The sequence below is a fragment of the Triturus cristatus genome, chromosome 2_1, assembly GCF_964204655.1.
Source record: "Triturus cristatus chromosome 2_1, aTriCri1.1, whole genome shotgun sequence".
Classification (NCBI taxonomy): Eukaryota; Metazoa; Chordata; class Amphibia; order Caudata; family Salamandridae; genus Triturus; species Triturus cristatus.
In genome coordinates this window covers 474,586,137-474,608,752 of record NC_140581.1, presented here as the reverse complement: position 1 = coordinate 474,608,752, position 22,616 = coordinate 474,586,137, and the positions used below count along the sequence as shown (strand labels likewise).

The following is a 22,616-nucleotide window of genomic DNA, read 5'->3' as shown; positions in this document are numbered from 1 at the left end:
CGGCCATTACGAGAAGGTTTGCCGCAGGAAAGGAAGACAGCAGGCGGTGAAGTTCGTGGCACAGGACGATGGGGAAGAAGCAGGAGGCCGTGAAGAAGACGAGGAAGTCCTGTGTATTGAAGACCAGGTACTGGGCATAGAGGAGAGAAGATCGCGCAAGCCCCAATGCGACATGATAGTAGGAGGCATACCCATCACCATCGTGGCGGACTCAGGATCTCCTTACACGATCATTCAACGTTCAGTATGGAGCGAGAAGTTCAGACCCACGTGGGGCGCACATCTAGAACCCCCCGACATTCGACCAGTCACCTACACAGGGGACCCAATCCCGATGGTAGGGTTCAAGACAATGAAGTTCCAGTTCAAGGAGAGGAGTGCGATCTGCAAGCTGTACGTCGCGGAGAAAGGACCGTCAGTCCTGGGCTGGATGGACCAGGGAGTGTTGGGAATACAGCTGAACGCAGGAGGGGACACCCAAGTGCTGGCGACGCTGGACGGAGAGGAGTCGACAGCAGGAAAATGGCGGAGCGGGCACCCGAAGGTCTTCGGCGGGAAGATAGGGAGGCTGGAGAAGTTCTCCCACAAAATCGTTCTCAAAGACAACGCACGGCCAGTCGCGCACAAGGTACGGAACATCCCGATCGCCGTTAGGGAAGCGGTGCAACAGGAGCTCCTCCGACTGGAAGAAGGAGGAATCATTGAGCCCATTGACAGCGCGGAGTGGTTGGCTCCCTTGGTGGTGGCCATGAAACCGTCAGGCAAAGTGCGCCTCTGTGTGGACCTCAGGGAGTTGAACAAGTGCATAGTGGTGGAGAAGTTCCCCTTGCCACGCATTGAGGAAATGTTGGCCCGCACGAAAGGAGTAAAATGGTTCTCCACCATAGACTTGCAATCGGCGTACCATCAAGTAGCACTACATCCGACAAGCAAAAAGTTGACATCGTTCATCACGCCGTTCGGCTGCTACCAATTCTGCCGCATGCCCTTCGGTCTCGCCTCAGCAGCGGCGGTGTTCCAGAAGCTGATGGCCCGCCTATTCAAGGACATTGAGGGAGTGCAATACTTTCAGGACGACATCTTAGTGATGGGGACGGAGCAGGAGGACCACGACAGGAAACTGTCGGCAGTACTGAAGATCCTGGAGGAGAAGGGCCTCACAGCAGAGTGGGAGAAGTGCCATTTTGGGATGACATCTGTCACCTACCTGGGACATGAGATAGGGGCACAAGGAATAACGCCGAAGAGAGGGAACGTAAAAGCCATCTGCGAAGCACCGCCACCCACATCCAAGGAGGAAGTACGGTCGTTTCTAGGGATGGCAGAGTATTACAGTAAATTCGTCCACCACTTTGCCACGAAAACCCACCACATGCGGCAGCTCACGAGGGACAAGACGGCGTTCAGATGGACGGAGGAGACGCAAGAAGAGTTCGACACAGTGAAACGGGAGATTGGTGGAGCGATCCCACTGCAAGGATTCGACCCCCAGGGGCGGTCGATATTGATGACGGACGCGAGTGAAAAGGGGCTGGGAGCCGTGCTCATGCAGGAACGACCAGAAGGCGGAACGGAGACGATCAGCTTCGCGTCCCGGACGCTGACAGCATCGGAACAAAAGTTCAGCGTGATAGAGAAAGAGATGCTAGCGGTAGTGTGGGCCATGGCGAAGTACCGTCAGTTCCTGTGGGGGACCAGATTCCAGGTGAAGACAGATCACAAGCCTCTCGTGAAAGTACTGACATCAGATGGCCATGCCAGCGCCACGCCCCGGATAGCGAAAATGACACTGAAACTCCTGGAGTACAGGTACGACGTGGAGTACATCCCGGGCTCCAGGAACAAAATAGCGGACTACCTCAGCAGGGCATCGGCGATGGACAGCGCTTCCAACGACAGGGAAGACGACGAGATGGTGGCTCTGACGGACGATCCGGAAAAGGCCATCAGTAGGCAGGACTGGAAGGACGCATATGAGGTAGATGCCGACATGGAAGAAATCAAGGCGTGCATTGTGCGGGGATGGCCGGACAGGAGGAGACAAGGCCCAAAAATCAGGCAGTTTTACGAAGTCAGAGAAGAGCTGTCGGTGGGCAACGAGGGAGTATTCGTCTACAGGGGTGACAGGGTGGTGCCGCCGGAGAACATCGTACCTACCCTGCTAGCCATACTTCACGAAGGCCACCTGGGAATTGTGAAGACAAAGGCCAGAGCAAAACAAACTTACTGGTGGCCAGGAATGGACACGCATGTGGAGAGGCACGTGAAGGACTGCGCGCAATGCCAAGGGGCAGACAAGACTCTCAAACCAATGAGACCACCCCTAGGGAAATTCACTAACCCCAGCAACCCGTGGGAAGAGGTAGCAGTAGACATCCTGGGACCAATATTGGACGACCAAGGCATCCCCAAATATCTATGTGTACTAGTGGATAAATACTCGAAATGGCCAGAAGTGCACATCAACGAGGTCATGGACACGGACGAGATACTACGCTTCCTCAAGGCGATGTTCCTTCGGGAAGGCATACCCAGGAGCATTATCAGCGACAATGGCCCCCAGTTCATCTCCGACAAGTGGGTCACGTTTGCGAACAGGAATGGCATAATACTCAAACACACCTCGATATACCACCCATCCAGCAATGGACAAGTAGAGAGGTTTAACAGGGTGCTGATGGGCTCCATACAGGCGGCCATCACAAGAGGTAAAGACTGGGAAAAGGAGGTGCTCAGCACGATATGGGCATACCGCATCACCCCCACCGGAACGGGGTACAGTCCCTTCCAGATCTTACGGGGGCGGCAACCCTTTACCAAAGACAATGTGGCATGGCAGGAGAAGACCATCACCAGCAAATGGTCCCCAGCAGTGGTGCAGCACAACCTGCAGAAGGCACAACGCATCTACACGGAGCACTACAACCGCCACAAGAAGACAACAGATGCGGCGTTGGAAAAAGGGGAGTGGGTCAGAGTGAAGCTGGCCGTCCTTAAGCGGAAAGGAGAAAGCAAATACTCCCCACCCCTCAGAGTAGAAGAGGTGTATGACCGGGCGGCACTACTCAGTGACGGTAACGTGTGGTCACACGAGCGCATGGCCAAATGCAATAAGATCTTACAGTGGCCCCGAGAGTGCACGGAAGGGGAAACCCCGGCAGAGGGGGTGATAAAGGACACAGACTCATCCGAAGGAGGCCCCGGAGAGGACATGGGCGGTGAGCAAGAGAGAGAGAGAGAGACAACTCAGGGAGAAGACCCTTGGGGGAGACCACGAGAGAAGATGGCGAGGTAAAAGAGAAAGAGAGTCCGGGCACTCCGAAAGGTACTGACGGAGGCCTGGCCACAGAGGGAAGCCGAGAAGGACATTCCACTCCGGTAAGACACACCCGGGGGGGAAGAGCAGTGGTGAGACCATCTAAGTTCAGAGACTTTGAAATGGACTGACCTCCGGGTCGGGGACTTTGTGTGAGTGGTGTGAAAAGGGGGAGATATGTAGTGTCGCGGTCTAGTGGACGCGCGCACTACGGAGGGACGTAGAGGCGCGTAGCGGACGTCGGACGCTACCGCGCATGCGCGAGCAGAGCGGCGCGAACGAGGGACGCGATCGGAGCGTGTTGCCCGGCGCTCTCTCCTTAGGTGTCCTACAAAGTTAATAAAGGTTCTAATTGCAAGTAGAACGTCTCCAGAGAGTCTGTGGGGGGAAAGTACTTACAGCCTGGCATCATACAACATTACACGATTCTCCCTACGCTCTTAATGGAGGAGCGAATCAAACAAGCAAAGTTCAATCACTCAATACAATTCTGTTTGTTTTAATTATTGATAACTGGCATTCGTACAGCGCGTGTTAATATGGCACTACAGTAGTTGCACACATACACACGCTGTTGGAAATGCCAGTGCCATATGAATGTGTACTGATGCATTGAGGCTTGATGGCATGCATACAGCACCACATAAACGACACGCACCCTGAGGAGAGGAGCGCAGATTAATGGTCGATGGAAACCACTTTAGGAGGAGGAGGGGGGGGGGGGGTACTTCTCTCCCCTTTATTCCCCATTGGGATCTCCCTACATCCTGTACAAAGTAATTGTCGCGAACAAAAAAAATGTGTCCACCCAAATGCATGAATCTTTAATGGTGCTGCGCGCTCACTTAGCGAGAAGGAGTGTATCGGCTTCATTGTGAGACCTTGGACTAACATGCTCCTCAACCGCACTCTCGCGCAGGCTTCCGGGCAACCCTCGCAGGGCAAAGTCTAGCGCTCGCTAATGCTTGATTCAAGACGAAAAAAATGCAGGTTTACGACTACAACGCTGCAAAACATTCAGCATGTCAAAGCATGCCAGGTGAAACTCGTTGCAGCTCTGACATACGCAACAGGAAGGGCGCACTCAAACTTGTTTTGACTGAAAATAGTACGCTCTGCTCGCGGGACTGCGAGACGTACACACGAGAATGCAAATGTGATGGAAAACGGGTTATAAGTGCACAAACAGCCGGCCGGGAATGATGATTACAAAATACCTTCTCTCGCCGTGGGCACCTTGTAGGGCAACCATTACCAAACAACCCTCCAGAAAGACAGGAGTAACAACACACATACCACGGTGAAACAGGGAGTCAGACAGACCCCCTCTCTCCTCCAGACTCTCTCTCCCTGCAGTCACACGCTACGGGAAGCGGACCAACAAAAACTTAAGCAATCTGCCGAAAGTCTCACACGCCCCTCTTCGCAAATAGGAAAGTGGTGGGGGCAGAAAATAAACTTTTCGAACACACCTGGCAAACACACTCGATCCCTTAGTGACGTGCAAGCGCGCCGCTGACGGTGACAGGTCTTCAACAGCTCTCCTAGGGTAAGTCTCTCGTTTGACTTTAATGCAAGCGGTTATGGGTGAAACAAACTTGTGTAGACCCGTTTGCTCTGCTGCTCCAAGCACATATAACGACAAAAAGAGAGTACTCACGAGAGAGCGGCAGCAGTGCTTGTGTGCGGCCCGCTTGCAGTACTAATGGTACATTCTGTGTCAGAGTTTCTCTTCTCTCCCGCTACTTGGAACCACAGCTTGCTGCCGCTTCTTCTTGAGCACTCCAGGGTTGGCCCGTGGTGTCAGCCGCGTGACGTCCCGGAAAAGAGGCTGGGCGGCCGCCGTCGACGGGAGGGGCGTTTGTCAAACTCCTCTATGCTGCGGGAGCCTCCCTTGTTATCTAGCAGACTCAGTGCCTGGGTTTTGTAGCGGGAAGAGTGTGTGAGGATTTTGTAACTGAAAAAGCTTTGACCCAGTCTACCAGTGGTTAGAGCTGGGCGAGCCACTGAAAGTTCGAGTCAGATATCTGGCTCTAGCATAGCTCGAGGTCTTTTGGGACCGTCGAGCCCAAAACGAGCCGAGCCTGAATGTGTATTCTGCCTGCCATCGTAAACGGGAGACGAAAATAAGATACTTATCTAGTGGCTGAATGATAGAATGTGAAATCAAATTCCTAGAATTTTTCCGGGTTTAAACAAATTGTGTAATTCTAGACAAATAATTTATTTCATTTTTCTTCATAGCATTTAAGACATTTTGAAGTATGTGAGTTCACGGTGTGTGCTGCTATCCGAGCACCTTCCTTGTTTCTCATTTAAATAGACTACATTGCTGATCCATGAAAAAATCTAGGCTACATATAGGGTGCAAAGGACAATTGACGTGCCTCTTCATTCAGTAATAGCTTTGTTTATGGCGGGAGATAGGTGAGATGTGAATAATTTTAAGTTCAAATTTAACAACTGTCAGTTTTAATAAATGCCTCTCGATTCAGCTTATAATCTCATGTACTAAATTGAAACACTTCCACATATTAAAGGAAAAAACTTTATTTTTTATTTTGAAGAGTCTTTATCATATTTTTATATGGTGTTTGTTGATAAGCTTATGTGCCAAACTTTTTCTGGGCTCAACCGGTCCACAGGCTGTTAAAGCCCCTCAAGACCCTCAGATCTGGCTAGGTTCTCAGTGTTAATTTGTTGGCGTGCCCACCTCTACCACTGGTGGCAAGTGACTGGAGACAGTCCAAATCTGAGGGGGGTCCCGCCCCCCAAAATTTAAAAACTGCGGAAATATTTCTAAATGTCTGCTGTACCATAAGGTGAAACCTGCAAAAATGAGAGTAACTCCTAGGCCAATGACACCAAGCATTTGCAATTGCAAACCCAGTAAGTCTAGCACTGTGTATTTTATTATATAGTTAATTAAAACCGTAACGTACAAACTTCATAGTAATACTTAATAAAATTTCAAAGATTAAAAATTGTATACATATTTATAAAATCTGGCAATACGAAAAATGATAATTCTAAAAGCAGCATTTCAAGTTGATGGCAATATATCCAAATTAGCCGATTAGTCCAAAAGGGGGAGTATATAGTATTAGAGACAATAACAAAATGTCACAATGCTTGTTACTGAGAGTTAACTTTCATTAACGTTCATTTGTGCTTGTCTTCCCTTAGTGCTGGGCATTATGCAGTGCAGTTAAAATAATGTTAACAAATTTCCCAGCCCGTGCTAGAACTTGGGCTGAATTATTACTGAAGCACAAATCAGATGCTTCCCTGCAATGTCTCAGTAGTTTTTCCCGATAGACTGGGACCAGTAGACGACGACGTTCGTTGGCAAGATGGGGGCAACAACATAGCAGATGTAACCAGGACTCATGTAGATAATTGCAGAGCCTACAAGTTAACTGACCATTCCTCCGAGCCCACAGCGGGTTAAAATCATACATTGGAAGGGCTAACAGCCTCATATAAATAATTTTATTGCGAGTCTGTGATTGGAGAGAGTAATTAAAATATGGCTGAGGTTTCCCCTTAATATACGAAACATCAAGAGCTGTAAGGAGTGTTTTTTTAGAAAGCCGAGCAATGTCTCTCTCGAATGACACTAAAGTGATTTGGCTTTTTATCGTTTTTTTCCAAATTGACAGGGGAATGATTGAATTAGAAAGGCTTGAGATTTCAATCTTCAATGTGGAAGTGGCCAGGTGCAGCTGTCTGTACCAGGGAGAGAGTTCGTCTGTGAACACTGATTGCAATTGTTCTTTCATGGATTGAGCTGGTGCACGCGAAGTGTAGATATAGAATTTAATTAGGTCTCCTAAACAGTGAAGATCTGCACTTGCCAGGCCCAGCTCAAGTCTTAGCCTCGCCCTCCTTGCATGCTGGGGAGCCGAAAATATTTTCTTATAGGCCATTATTTGATAATTCACAAAAAATGAGTCCATTTTACGAGTTAAAGCTAGGTGACCATAGGACACTGCCGGAAGTAGTTTGGCTCGTAGGACCCTCAGGATTGGTTCAGCTGTGGGACTGTGTAAATTCCGATTCAAGCGCCTCAGACTATGTATGACCCCTGCTCCCTGGGGCCGAAGGTGTTTGAGATGGACTACTTGATTTCCTCTTTCATTAAACCAAACTCCTAGATAATTATAGCTAGTGCAGGTCGCTATATGTAGACCACCTGCTCGCCAAGACAAAATTTTCTTTTTCCGATGTTTCCCAAAAATCACAACTTTAGTTTTTGACTCATTCATCAGAAGATTGTTTTTTATATTGTATGTATTAAGGGCAATGAGCGCTCTTTGTAGACCTGTTTTTGTATGGTCCTTAATAATGATGTCGTCAGCATATTGCATAATCTTAGTCGTATACCACCCAATTTTGGAGCTACCAGAGTTGAGCCTGCCAGTTCTTTAGACAAGTCGGCGGTATAAAGATTAAATAGTAGAGGGGCTAGTACACAGCTTTGCTTTAGACCATTTTTTGTTATGATTTTTTGCAGATACAGTTGTGGCGCTTGTTTTAATCCTCACCCAAGTTTTCTGATGCAGTGACATTAGTGCAGAGAGGAGTGCGGATGGTATCCCCCAGGAGTTTAATTTGTTCCATAACATCCCTCGATTGACTCTATCGAACGCTGCACTATAGTCCACAAAACAGCAGAATAGAGGTAGATGATTGGCCAAAGTGGCTCTCCACGACAGGTAGGACAGTGCTATTATATTGTCTGTCGTGGAACAGCCTGATCTGAAGCCTGACTGAGTGCGGGGGAGGATGCTGTTTTCTGTAACCCATTCTAGCACTGGCAACCAACCATTTGACTCTGACAATGCTTGTTTTGTCTTGGCTTATGCAAAATGTATTGTTGGGTGAGCTGCTGGATCCTCATTATAATTATATATATATATATATATATATATATATATATATATATATATATATATATATATATTTATTTTTTATTTTTTATAAAGCATTGCTCAAAAGCAAAACTTTCTTTTCTTCTGAAGAAGCACACATTGTCATGGTATCCTACGGCACTCAAGGGAATTACTTTGTCTAGGATGAGTCTCAGGCTCAAATCCTGATAATCCCAATAAACACATTGGAATACGTAAACAGTATTTGGGCATTTATTCCTATAAATAATTAGTAGTTTTAGGTACAGCCTGTCTACTTCAGATTATCTTGTGGATTACTTGGTGAAAAGTAGGGGTGTGTCCATCTGACACGCTGTCCAACCGTGGATCATTAGAAAGGATCCTGTCTCATGTGCGTAAACCTCCCCTGGGCCTCCCCCAACTACGATGTAACAATATCCAGACTGTACCATGTGCATTTTTTTTTATAACTGTCCATTGAAAGCATGCATCCGATAGGTCATCAGATCACCTTACAATACCTCTCAAAAATACTTTTTCAGGGACACCACCCATTAGAACCAATATCGGCTTCCAAGCAGTCTTTACATTTGCATACCATACTAACCAAATGTGTGCATTTACATTTCTTTCAGTTAGCAGACACCCTGGCAAGAAGGCTTCTTTCTTGTTCAGCAGTCTGTCCCTCACTAAAGTTCACAGCACTGGAGACTTCCGCCAAATCACATCAGCTGATGCATCTCAAATATCAGAATTAACCATCCCAGTACATTTACCTAGGAGTTGCATGTGTAAAATTTAAAAAGTATGGGCACATTGTGCCCTTCAGATCCCGCCCACTTCGACCTGTGTGTGCTGGACCCAAGGTTTTGTGTAGAAGGCTACGGCTAGCACTACTGAATGTCGAGGATGAATAGCAAGGCAGATTAGTCATGATTCCAACTTATGTCTCCTTCATTCACCACCAAACACTCCCTGCTACATTTATCTCACGGCTCTCTTTGATCCCTGCTTTCTCCATTTGTCACTCTTTTTCTGTCTTTCTATTCCTTTTTCTGTGCCCTGCTTCCCATTTTTTCTTTCTTGCTTTGGTTCAAAGCCTTTTGAGAAAAATAGGTGCCGATCCCTAAAAATGAGTGCCCCACCTGCTACCACTGACTCAAGTTAAGCACTAGCAAGTGCCCCATATTGTATGCTGTAGTAGGGTGGAATAAAATGTGAATGACACAATAGCAGATCAATGGACAAAGAGGGCTGGCTGAAATCCACTGTTTTACTAAACTTGGATGGTCTCTGCTTATGCCAGACCTAAAAATCATTAGAAAAACACAATCATCTGAACTGGTATTTATTTCCAGCATTTCTGAATGTCTAGCAAACAAGCTTGTTTTATTTATGTAGTTTTAACCCCTTGCGTGCTCCAGACACACAGGAGCCGTCCGACGCATAGGTTCTGATGTGCGTCGGACGGCTCCGACGCCATTGCAGATGAAATCCCTCTGGTGCAGGCACCAGAGGGATTTCTTTTACTGCCCCTAAGCCTCGGGAGCTGGGGAAGAGCTTCCCCAGCTCTCGAGGGCCCCCCGTTTCTGTGAAATGACGATCAGAGCGCACGTCGCACGTCGCGCTGATGTAATTTCACAGAAACCGAAACTGAAATGAGCCTTTAGTCTCATTTCTGTTTCACTTTCTACGTGCTGACCACGTAGAAAGACGGGAGAGGTATCAATGGAAAGGGGGGAATCTCCCCTTTCTAATGGTATCCCTCACCAGTGGATCCCCAAGCAGCGATCCACCCACTAGACACTAGACACTAGGGAGGGCAAGGGACTTCGCTCCCCCCATAAAAATTGGGCAAAATTCAGTCTTTCTGCCTCTGCTGGGGGCAGATGGGGACAGTAGCCCCCAATATGCCCCCCGGGGGCAGAATGCCCACTAAACACCAGGTATTTTTTTGTGCAATTGTTTTAGGGTGGGTGCTGCCCAAAACTTCCCCCCAGGGGCATTTCCCCCTGGGGGGAAGATGGGGGCAGTAGCCCGCAATCTGTCCCCCCGGGGGGGGGGGGGCAGAAAGCCCACTAAACACCAGGGATTTTCTTTTGCGCAATTGTTTTTAGGGTGGGCGCTGCCCAAAACGGACATTCCAATGCCCCCACCCCTCCCCGCACAATAACAGCCTTTCTGCCCCCCTGGGGGAAGATGGGGCAGTAGCCCCCAATCTGCCCCCCCGGGGGGGCAGAAAGCCTACTAGACGCCAGGGATTTCTTTTGGGCAATTTAATTAGGGTGGGGGCTGCCCAAAACAGGCATGCCAATGCCCCCACCCGAACACAATTACATCCTTTCTGCCCCACCTGGGGGGCAGGGGTAAAAAGCCCAAGAGATGCCAGGGATTATTTTGGGGGTCAATTTGAATTAGGGTGGTGGCTGCCCAAAACGGCCATGCCAATGCCACCACCCCCAGCAACAATGACAGTCTTTCTGCCCCCCTTGGGGAGCAGATGGGGGCAGTAGCCCCCAATCTGCCCCCCGGGCGGACTGAAAGTCCACTAGAAACCAGGGATTTTTTGGGGGCAATTTTAATTAGGGTGGGGGCTGCACAAAACGGGCATGCCAATGCCCCCACCCTGCCAAAACTACTGCCTTTCTTCCCCCCCTGGGGGGCAGTAAACCCCAATCTGCCCCCCAGGGGGGCAAAAAGCTCACTAGATGCCAGGGATTTTTTTGCCAATTTGAATCAGGGGTGGGTGCTGCTCAAAATGGGCATGCCAATGCCCCCACCCGCCTCACTTGTGTGGGTGGGTCAAGTACCCGCGACAGGCAAGGGCCCAAAACCTATTGAGGCGATATCAAATTTACCTATCACCAAATAACCTGGTTCTGCAAGGGGGGTCCCATGAGTTTTTGGCCCTGGGGTCAGCGGACATCTAGGGAACCCTACCAAACCAACACATTTCTGAAAACTAGACTCCCAGGGGAGTCCAGCAAGGTATGGCTTGGGTGGGTCCCCCAAAATTTCCCTACCCAGAATCCCCTGCAAACCTCAAATTTTGTTGAAAAAATGGATTGTTTCTCACATTTCTGTGTGAGAAAGTTGTAGGCTCACCGGGCTGACACAAATTTCCTACTACCCTGCTTTCCTACAGGTATCCCGATAAAAATGGTAACTCATATGTGTGGGTAGGCATAGTGGCTGCAACAGGAAAGGGCCCAAATCGTACTGAGGAGACTTTAAAATTACCTGTAACAAAACTACCTGGTTTTGGGGGGAGGAGCACCTGTTTTTGTGGCCCTGGGCACGCGGCCAGCTAGGGAAACTACCAAACCCACACATTTTTGAAAACTAGACAACCGGGGGAGTGCAATGAGGTATGGCTTGCGTAGATCCCCCAACGTTTCCCTACCCAGAATCCCCTGCAAACCTCAAATATAGCTGGAAAAAACACATTTTCCACTTATTTTTAGGTCTCGCTGTGCCAGCGCATGCGCTGCTCTGCGAGAAATTTAGTGAGTGGCTTTTGAAAGTGCTACCAGAGACTTTTGCTGGCCTCAAGCTTGCGTTTACGCGCGCGTGCACGTGTGCAGCCGCCATGTGGGTTTCTGTCAAGGCTCATTAAGCCTTGTGTGCCTCTCTCCACCTTGATTTATTTACTTTGTGTGCACACACGCACGCACACAACTCCTGGTCGCAGCCGAGCTTCTTGCTCACGATCACTTTCGCGCGCACCATTTGCTTGTTTTAAAGAGGCTTCTGTCAGACTTTAGGGCCCTTTCAAATCACTTTAAAGTTTAAACCCATCCTTTTGTATGACATAGTTCAGTGGTTCATAGTTCTAATGTATTCGAAAACTTCCTTTCAGCCGTCCACGAGCAGTCGCTCTCCCAGCAGATCCCAGGTGGCAGCAGAGATTGCGAGATGCAGCGTGGGTGTGTGGAAATGAGGGCTGGCCGTCAGGCTTCCATAGGTGGCAGGGACGCAGAGCAGCACTGCTCTACAGCTCACCGAGAACGGCCATCAGCCCTCAAATCATTAATTAAGATATGTGTAAATATGGGCGTGTGACATAACTAATTGCAGATCTGAGAGTGGTGCCCTGCTATACAGTATGTGTATGTGAAGGTATGCTGTGCATGCACACCACACAGGGATGTGAAGCACAACATGCATATATGTACAGGTATGCTGCTGAAATGCACAGCACATACGGATGTGAAGCGCAGTACTTACAATCACAGCATACATGTATGTACAGGCATGCTGCTGACATATGCAGCACATAGGGATGGGAATCATGGCACTGACAATCACAGCATACATGCATGCACAGGCATGCTACTGACATGCGCAGCACATAGGCATGTGATGCGCAGTACTGACAATCACAGCATACATGTATGTACAGGCGTGCTGCTGACCTGTGTAACACACAGGGATGGGGAGCATGGCACTCGATCACAACATACATGTATGCACAGGTATGCTGCTGACATGCACAGCACATACATATGAGTACAATGGTATCAATTACAGCAATGGGGATTGGATGCTTAGTCTGTCAATCACAACTTTAAGAAATATGCAGGTGTCGCACTATGATGAAGCAGGCAGTGTGAGTCAAGGCAGGGCGTGAGGAGAGTGTACAGTACTGCCAATCACAGCCTGGCGGTGTGTGAAGGTGCACTGGCGTCAACCTTGGATGCGCCAGATTACACAGCTACCAATCACAGCACAGCTACTGCTTGGGAGAGTGTGCATGTACCGCACTCATAGACACATCATGGGATCGCTCACACACCAGACACCACTCTGTCAATCCCAGCCTGGCGGTGTGTCAGGTGCACTAGCATCAACCATGGATGCGCCAGATTACAGAGCCACCAATCACAGTACATAAGGGTGTTGAGACATATACTGCTGCCACAACTTGGGAGAGTGTGCATGTAGCGCTCTCACAGATCTGCTCACACCGCTCTTTCAATCACAGCTGGTAGGAACTGTCAATCACACATTAGAGGGCAGAGCTGTTCAGGAGGTGACTATGTTTACATTTTAATGTTAGTTGTTTACTTCACAATTAGATCAAAACTGACCCTAATCAACAAATGCAGACTATTGTGCAGTGTGTGAGTAACTGGTATTGTGCAGTGTGTGAGTAACTGGTATTGTGCAGTGTGTGAGTAACTGGCATTCTTAACCCTGCTCTCCTTACGGGTGTCCTCGCGCTTCAGAATCAATCATGGTTAAGATTTGGCTCATCTCACGTGCAGCAGCCACCAGCAACATGACATATATTCAAAGTATGTTATTCATGCTCACTCTCTGTTCGTTTTACCTTGTAATTAAAACGTGGGTGTGTCTGTTCTGCTGTGTTTTTTTTCTTCTTGTGGTGTCGGTGTCGCAATAGCAGTTCTTAGCGCCACTTGCTTGAACATGTGGAGCGGAGAGGTGTTCACTAAATAAACTATAACTCCAGTGTAGTTACTTTCACTCCTAGTACTGCTGTGAGTAATGGTGGTACCAGCAGTATCTGCTACTAGTGGTTGTACTAGTCACGCTCTGATCTCTGTGACTCCGATTCTAGTGATACTGCTTACGCTGGATATTCTAAAATTTTAATGGATAGTATAAAGTCCCTTCCTACTAGTAATATTACCACCAGCATTAGTAAATCTACTACTAATAGCACATTCATATTATTACAGCTGCAAGTAATGATGCTACTTCTGCACTTGCATTTCTACAACTCCTCAAGATGTATTTACTATTACTTCTTTTTCTAGTGTCAGTAAAAGTACTACTGATAGTGCCATTACCACCTACAGGACGGCTTCTTGTAATGGAAGTATTGCTGGTACTGTAACATTTAGCACTCTTAATTGGTACTATAAGTATTAGAGTTGCTCATACTAAAACAAGCACTTCAAAGTCTATACTATTATTAGCGATATTACTGACAGTAATGCTACGTCTACAACTAATACAATAGTAGAACTACTGCAGCTCCTAGCAGTACTACAAGTACAACTACTTGTAAAAATATGGCTAGTGGTTCTACTCCAAGTATGTCTACCAGCATTGCTAATACACCTACCAATACTACGAGTCCTTCTGCTGCTAGTGCCATGATAATAAGTGCTTTAATCCAGCTGGGAGTAGCGCTACTCTTCGTGCTAGGGGTAGTAAGCTTCCTGGCACTACCGCTAGCAGAACTACTTCTGATGCCAACCCGTGTGCATCTCATTTCAAACTCACAAATCCCAACTCTTTCACAGTTCATATGAATGATGGGCCATGGTTCACTGCAGTGATGCCATTTCACTGAGTTATGGAGTTTGCAAGTATAAACAAGCATTTGCAATGCAATTGGTCTCGCATTACTGAAAATTAGAGCTATTGGCGTTGCATTATTATTTGCATCGCCAATAGCTCAAACTTTTACAAATGCACGACCTATTGCATTGCAAATGCTAGTTTTTTTCTGGGACTTTATTCTGTTTACGTCACTGAACACCCGGACAGTTGGCTCAGGGCAACAGCCTGAGGGCTGCCATTTGTGACACCTGGTTCTCGGTGAAAGCAACACAGCCTCCTTCAAGAGCAGCTCATAATCCTGCAGAGATGCCAACGCATAACTGTAGCCTAAGATCAGCCATAAATCACACAGACGGTCACAACAGGATGTGATAAAGTACTTCTGCTTGGCTGCTCAACAGCACAGATAGTATGTGTGAATGGCCCAAACGCCGTGCAGCCACCATTAGAAACGTTCACGCAGCAACCAGACTAGCACGTCATGTTTACTCGAAAGGTGAAATAAAAGGAAAGTATAGCTGCAGGTAACAGCAGATGTTTCTTTCCTAAGAATACTAAAAATCAAATGAACTGTCCACGTGGCGCACAACCAGTTCACGAAAATAATAAAGCACCAAATAATGTTCAAAGGTTCTATTTTAGTAAACACAGTGTTGAAAATTATTAAATACATAACAATGCTCCAGTTTTTTTTTGCATAGGCCATAGTGCATAGCCAATAGGTCTCGCCTTTGGGACCTTATAAGTGTTTAGCTATGCAACGGTTGATGTTGTTGCACCAAAGATATTGTGCTGCATAACTAAATACTTAAGAGGTCCCAAAACCGAGACCTATTGGCTATGCCAATGCTTGCTGTGTGTTATCACCATGCCGGCACAAATGTCCTACCCCAAGCCTGGGTCAAAAACTCATGTGACCCCCCCTTGCAAAACCAGGTCATTTTCAGATACATAGGGGCATCTGCGTTTTTGGTCCCGGCGTCCGCAGCCATCTAGGGAAACCTACCAAACCCACACATTTCTGAAAACTAGACACCCTGGGGAGTCCAGGAAGGTATGGCTTGTGTGGGACCCCCAACGTTTCCTACCCAGAATCCCCTGCAAACCTCAAATTTAGCTAAAAAAACAGTTTTTTCACAAATTTCTGTCTGGGAAAGTTCTGGAATCTACGTGGATCCACAAATTTCCTACCACCCAAGGGGGCTCACCTGGGTTTTTGGCCCCGGACTCGGCGGCCATCTTGGGAAACTACCGAACCCACACATTTATGAAAACTAGACACCCGAGGGAATCCTGCAAGGTATGGCTTGAGTAGATCTCCCAACGTTTTCCTACCCAGAAGGCCCTGCAAACCTCCAATTTAGCTGAAAAAAACACGTTCCACATATTTTTGGTTAGAATCACCGTGCCAGCACAAATGTCCTACCCCACAGTGTTCCCTTCAGTCTCCCGAGTAAAATGATATCTCACTTGTGTGGGTGGGGCAAGGGCCTGTGACTGGGAAGAGCCCAAAACATAGGGAATAAAGGTATACCACAGAGAATTCTAAGAGCTACATTTTTAAAAAGAGCGTTTTTAGCCAATTCTGCATCGGACACCCAGACAAGTGAGCTATCATTTTATTCGGGACACTAAGGAGAATGCTGTGGGGTAGGACATTTGTGCCGGCACTGTGATTCCATGCAAAAATATGTGAAAATTTTGTTTTTTTAGATACATTTGAGGTTTGTAGGGTATTCTGGGTAGGGAAACATTGGGGGATCCACGCAAGCCATGCCTCATTAGACTCCCCAGGGTGTCTAGTTTTCAGAAATGTGTGGGTTTGGTAGGTTTCCCTAGATGGAGGCGAGCCCGGGGCCAAAAAAACAGGTGCCCCCCCAAAACTAGGTTGTTTTGTGATAGGTCATTTTGATGTCTCCTCATTACGTTTTGGGCCCTTGCCTGTCGCGGGTACTTGACCCACCCACACAAGTCAGGTACCATTTTTATCGGGAGACCTGAGGGAATGCTGTGTAGAAGGAAATTTGTGGATCCACACAGATTCCAGAACTTTCCCACGCAGAAATGTGAGAAAAAGTGATTTTTTCAGCTAAATTTGAGGTTTGCAGGGGATTCTGGGTAGGGAAATGTTGGGGGACCCACGCAAGCCATACCTTGCTGGACTCCCCCGGGTGTCTAGTTTTCAGAAATGTGTTGGTTAGGTAGGTTTCTCTAGATGGCCGCCGAGCCCGGGGCCAAAAACTCATGGGACCCCCCCTTGCAAAACCAGGTTGTTTTGTGATAGGTAATTTTGATGTCACCTCAATGCGGGGTGGGTGGAATTTTGTGGATCCACGCAGATTCCAGAACTTTCCACCACATAAAAGTTAGGAAAATGTGTTTCTTTTGACAAATTTTGAGGTTTGCAAGGGATTCTGGGTAATAGAACCTAGTGAGAGCCAGACAAGTCACCCCATCCTGGATTGCCCTGGATGTCTAGTTTTCAAAAATGTATAGGTTTGCTAGGTTTCCCTAGGTGCCGGCAGAGCTAGGGTTCAAAATATACAGCTAGGCACTTTGAAAAAAAGGGTCAGTTTTCACTGTGAAAATGTGGTGTGTCCACATTGCGTTTTGGGCCATTTCCTGCTGCGGGCACTTGGCCTACCCACACAAGTGAGGTTCCATTATTCTCGGAAGACTTTGTGGAATGCAGGGTGGGTGGAATTTTGTGGATTCATGCAGATTCCAGAACTTCCACCACAGAAATGTGAGGAAAATGTGTTTTTTTAAACACATTTTTAAGTTTGCAAGGGATTCTGGACAATAGAACCTGGTGGGAGCCAGTCAAGTCACCCCATCCTGGATTCCCCTGGGTGTCTAGATTTAAAACATGTATAGGTTTGCTAGGTTTCCCTAGGTGCTGGCAGAGCTAGGGTTCAAAACCTACAGATAGGCACTTTGCAATAAAAGGGTCAGTTTTCACTGTAAAAGTAAAGTGTGTCCACGTTGCGTTTTGAGCCGTTTCCTGACGCGGGCTCTAGGCCTACCGACAGAAGTGAGGTACAATTTTTATCGGGAGACTTAGGGTAAAACAGAATTGTAGAGCAACTGTTATTACCTATTGACTTTTGATGCATTTCTGCCTTCAAAATGAAAGACAATGTGTAAAAAAGAAGTCCTTTTGAAAAATGACCTATAATTCTCATGCTAGTATGGGTACTCACAATTTTGGAAATGTGAAAATATCTACTGTTTCTAAACTCTATATTTTGTTCCAATTTCATAAATATATAGGTGTCTCTCATACTGATTTTTCCATGTATATATTTTCCCCAATTAATTGCTATATAAACGGTACATAATAAAAAACCATTACAAGATGCTGCTCAGTTATTGGCTCTGGGTTCGTCGGGTTCTTGGTGAACCTACAAGTCCTATATATCCACACAACCAGAAAAGTCCAGCGGATGTAACGGTATATTGCTTTCAAACAGCTGTCATAATTAGAAGAAGTTACAGATGAAAACGTTCACACAAATGGCTGTTTTTTCCAATTAATTTTCAATTTTTCCTATATTCAACGGTTAGTTTCTATATAGAAAACTTGAAGGATCTACACAAATGACCCGTTGCTGAATTCAGAATTTTGTCTACTTTTCTAAACTGTAGAGCTTTTCAGGATCCATTATTGCTTTCATATCCATTTCTACCATTAACTGGAAGGAGGTTGAAAGCACAAAAAATAGCAAAAATAGGCTATGTCCCAGAAAAATGCTAGAACTGGATAAAAGTTTTTGATTTTCTGACAAACGTCTGCTTGTCCCTGAAAGCTGGGAAGATGGTGATTTCAGCACCACAACTCCTTTTTTTTTTTTTTATACCATTTGCAGGGAAAAAACAGACGCTTTCATCTGTAGCCCTTTTTTCCCATTTTTCCCCCCAAAAACAAAATTTTGCTGTATTTTGGCTCTTTTCTGGGTCCCCTCCAGGGGAATCCACAAACCCTGGGTACCTTTAGAATCCCCATGATGTTGGAAGAAAAGGACGCAAATTTGGCGTGGCTATATTATGTGGTCAAAAAGTTACAGGGACCTAAGTGCAAACTACCCCAAATAGCCAAAAAAAGGCTTAGCTTGGGGGAGGGGAGGTCTAGCAGCGAAGGGGTTAAATGCTGTGAATTTAGCCAAAGGACCAGAGATTGCTTTACAAGAAAACGAAGTTAGTTATAGATAATGATAATAAAGATAATCAGTTTATACTTCTACCACCAAGGTTAAAAGAATTACAACGAACATAGAAATTATAGTTTTTCAGTGAAGCAGGGACAACGGTAAAACATATAGGCATAACTGGCAATTTAGGAGTCCCAGAGCAGTCAGAGATTACTGGGCTCAGATTTCACCAATAAGAGCAGTTTATCACTGGTGTTCTGTACTCAAAATTGAGAACCCCTTAGCACTTGACCTTCAGTGTAACAAAGGGGAGCAGTCCAAATCTGATTGAGGGAGTAATGTGAGGCTCGATAAATTACTAATATTTACTAATATATATTAACAACTGAATGTCCAGCCAGAGATTAAACATTTTTGCAGCAGAATACATGAGTACAGATAATACGCATAGCATATTAATGTCATCTTCCATGTTTTAGAGAAGCTGTGCATGGGTGTGACTGGATACAATGTTTATGAAGTCATACATTTTATTCCATCTTCTGTAACATCTGTTTAACCCTTTGCCCCCGCAGCACTGAGCACTTTTTAGCTATTTGGGGTAGTTCGTGTTTAGGGCTCCATAACTTTTCCTCCCCATAAAGTATCCATGCCAAGTTTGCATTCTTATTTCCAACATCCTGGGGATTCTAATGATAACCAGGTATTGCGGATTCCTCTGGAAGGGACCAAGAACATGTCCAAAACATAGCTAAACTTTGAGTTTTGGGTAAAAATAGGGAAAAGGTGTTTCCGCAAAAAGTGTCTGGTTCTATTTCCTGAAAATTACATCAACAAAAGGTTTGCTGTGCTAAAGTTATCATCTTGCCAGCTTTCTAGAATATGCAGGGCTGAATCAAAATAACTTTTATTTACCACAGTTTTAGAATTTTTCAAAGAAGTAGCCCATTATTCCTATTTTTCTGTGTTTGCAACCGACTTCCAGTTTGTGATGGAAACCAGTGTGAAACCCATGGGTGATCCAGCAATGTTATAGATTTTTTTTTCAAAATAGACATCATTCTGAATTCAGCAGGGTGTCATTTGTTTATATCCTTTAAGGTTTTTCAAACAAACTGTTGAAATACTGAAATATTTAATATGATAGAAAACAATGGCCGTTTGTGAAAACATTTTTATCTGTAACATTTTTTCAGGATGGAAGATTTACAAACGCAATATACCATTACATCTGCTGGACACTTCTAGTTGCAGAGATATATAGGGTTTGTAGGTTGTCTAAGATCCCGAAGTACCTTGAAGCCAACAACTGAGCTACACCTTCTAATGGGTTTTCATTGTGTACTGAGTGTAGACCAATTCATATGGTGAAATATGAGGAGTAAAAAATGGATATCAAAGAAACCTATGTATTTCTGAAAGGGAACCAGATATAGAGTTTAGGTTTGCATATCTCTGAATTGGTGGGTACGCATACTAGCATGAGATTTAGATGGCATTTTTCAAAATGTCATCTTTCTTACACACTGGCTTACATTTGAAAGGCACAAATGCAGCAAAATCCAATTGGTAATAACAAAGTTTCTACTATTCTATATTCTCCTATGTCTTCTGATAAAATGGTACCTCACGTGGGTGAGTAGGCTTAGTGTTCGCAACAGAAAATATTTCAAAACGCACCATGGACACATCACTTTTTTCCACTGAAAATGGACACGCGTGTACATTTCTGAAAAAGAAACACCAAGGGAATCTAAGGTGGGGTGACTTCTATAGCTCTTGTGAGGTATTCTGAACCTGCGCAAACCTCAAACGTTGACTAAAAAAAATATTTCCCTCACATTTCTTTAAGAAAAATATCTAGAATCTGTGGGGATGCCACAAATTTCATACCAGCCAGCAGTCCCCCAAGTCTCCCGATAACAATGGTATGTCACTTGTGGGGGTAGGCCTTGTACCTACAACAAGAAAGTACCCAAAACGCAACATAGGGGCCGATTACGATGTCGTTGGGAAAGGCTCCGAATGGGCTTTGGAATCTCAGAATCGGATTCGGAACCTATGTTTCCAACCAACAGATTACAATGTACAGAAACCGAACCGGCTGTCTGATTCGGACAGCCTGCGTCTTATGGAGCCGATCCGTACAGCTCAATGGACACGGTTTCCGAGCGAGCGATTACGATGACCGTTTCGGATAGCCGACCTGATTCGGTCTGCCCGACACAAAACAACTGTCGGAATATGACTTTGGGGGCACATAGCAGGCCGCCCTTCACCCTGAGGTCCCCAGTTGGGGCCTGTGGGGGCACCCAAGGTACCCCTCTGTTAAGCCATGCACAGTGTGGCAAGCACAATGGGGTGCCCGCCACAGGGTGCAAGCTTTTCCCCACCCACCTCTTTTTTCAATGGTAGCCTCTGTTCTCGTTCGGACACAGGCTTCCATTGAAGTCAACGCAAGTCCGACCGAACGATGTTGGGAAGCATCGTAATCGGTCAGTCAGAAACGCAGGACCCGATTCGGTCAGAAAAGATTCCCAAACCGATTGAGTCAGAAGAGTTTCCAAATGACATTGTAATCAGCTCCATAGACAGATCACAATTTCCTCTGAAAACAGACCCTTTTTTAGAATGTGGGCAGCTGTGGAATTTTGGCCTGAGCTCCGCCGGCATCTCGGGGAAACTGGGAAACCTGTAAATCTTTGAAAACTAGATACTTAGGGGAATCCAGGGAGTGACTTGCATGGTTCCCACCAGTTCTTCTTTCCCAGAAGTCTTGGCAAACCTCAAACTTTTACTAAACACACACTTTTTCCTCACATTTCTGGGAGGAAAGCTTCTAGAATCTGCAAGGAGCCACACATTTCCTACCACCAAGTGTTCCCCCAAGCTTCCTGATAAATATTACCTTGATTGTTTGGGTAAGCCTAGTGCCTGCGACAGGTAAGGATACAAAACACAACATGGACACCTCACATTTTTCCACTGAAAACTGATCCTTTTTTGCAATGTGGATGGCTGTGGATTTTGGGCCCCAACTCTGCGGGCACTTAGGGAAACTAGACACCTAGGGAAATCCAGGGTGGGGTGTTTGTGTGGCTCTCACCAGGTTTTCTAACCCAGAAGGCTTTGCAAATTTCAAACCTTGACTAAAAACACACATTTTCTTCACATTTCCATGCAGGAAAATTTGGAATCTCTAAGGATACCCACATTTCTACCACCCCGAGTTCCTACATATATCCCAATAATAACAGTACCCCACTTGTGTGGGTTGGCCAAGATATCACCACACAATAGGCCCGCAAGCGCTACCCGGAGGGATCAGTGATATGGGTTACTGCTGTATTTGGAGCCGTGCTGGGCTGCGTCCCGTGGAAACATACCAACAACAGACATTTATGAAAATTGGACACCCATGGGATTCCACTGTGGCAACCCTTGCATGAATCGCATACAGTGTTTTTATCCACAAGGCCCTGCAAACCTCAAACTTTGGCTGAAATTACACATTTTCTTTACATTTCTGTGAAGAAAACTTCAGGAATCAGGAGGAATCCATAAACTTCCTACCACCCAGCATTCCTCCACTTCTCCCAATAAAAACACTGACCCACATGTGTGGCTGGGACTAGTGCCCACAACAGGAACAAATCAAACCAAGGTTGTCAATAGGGGTTGCACTGTGGGACTTCCATTGACTCTGCTTTGATCCTTTCCTTTCATGGTCACTAGGCCCATCCACACAAGTGGGGAAGCATTTTTAACGGGATAAGTTGGAGGGTGAGGTAAGGGTTGGGCCTGATGTTAGGATGGGCCTGACCCATCCTGATATCAGGCCCTTTTTTATAAAAAAAAAAACAATAGCCCTGGCCTCCAGTGGGGTTTTTGTCCCCTGGGGGCAGGTTTGGGTCAATCTCTCTCCCTCTGCCCCCTGGGGAG

At 46.3% G+C, this 22,616-nt stretch overlaps 1 protein-coding gene across 7 annotated transcripts in view; it reads right to left on the bottom strand.

Moving 5' to 3' along the window:
* The window catches only part of GCNT4 (glucosaminyl (N-acetyl) transferase 4), a 407,197-nt gene that overhangs the window by 172,061 nt on the left and 212,520 nt on the right, over positions 1-22,616 (bottom strand). For 3 of the 7 annotated variants that reach the window (XM_085632304.1, XM_085632308.1, XM_085632307.1), the window contains exon 1: positions 4,977-5,308. The exons of 1 other annotated variant lie outside the window; for it this stretch is intronic. The gene's annotated coding sequence lies outside the window, so the exon portion shown is untranslated. Of the gene's footprint in view, positions 1-4,788; positions 4,952-4,976; positions 5,309-22,616 lie in introns of those variants that run through there. 3 more of the 7 variants (XM_085632306.1, XM_085632309.1, XM_085632305.1) reach the window with 2 other exon arrangements.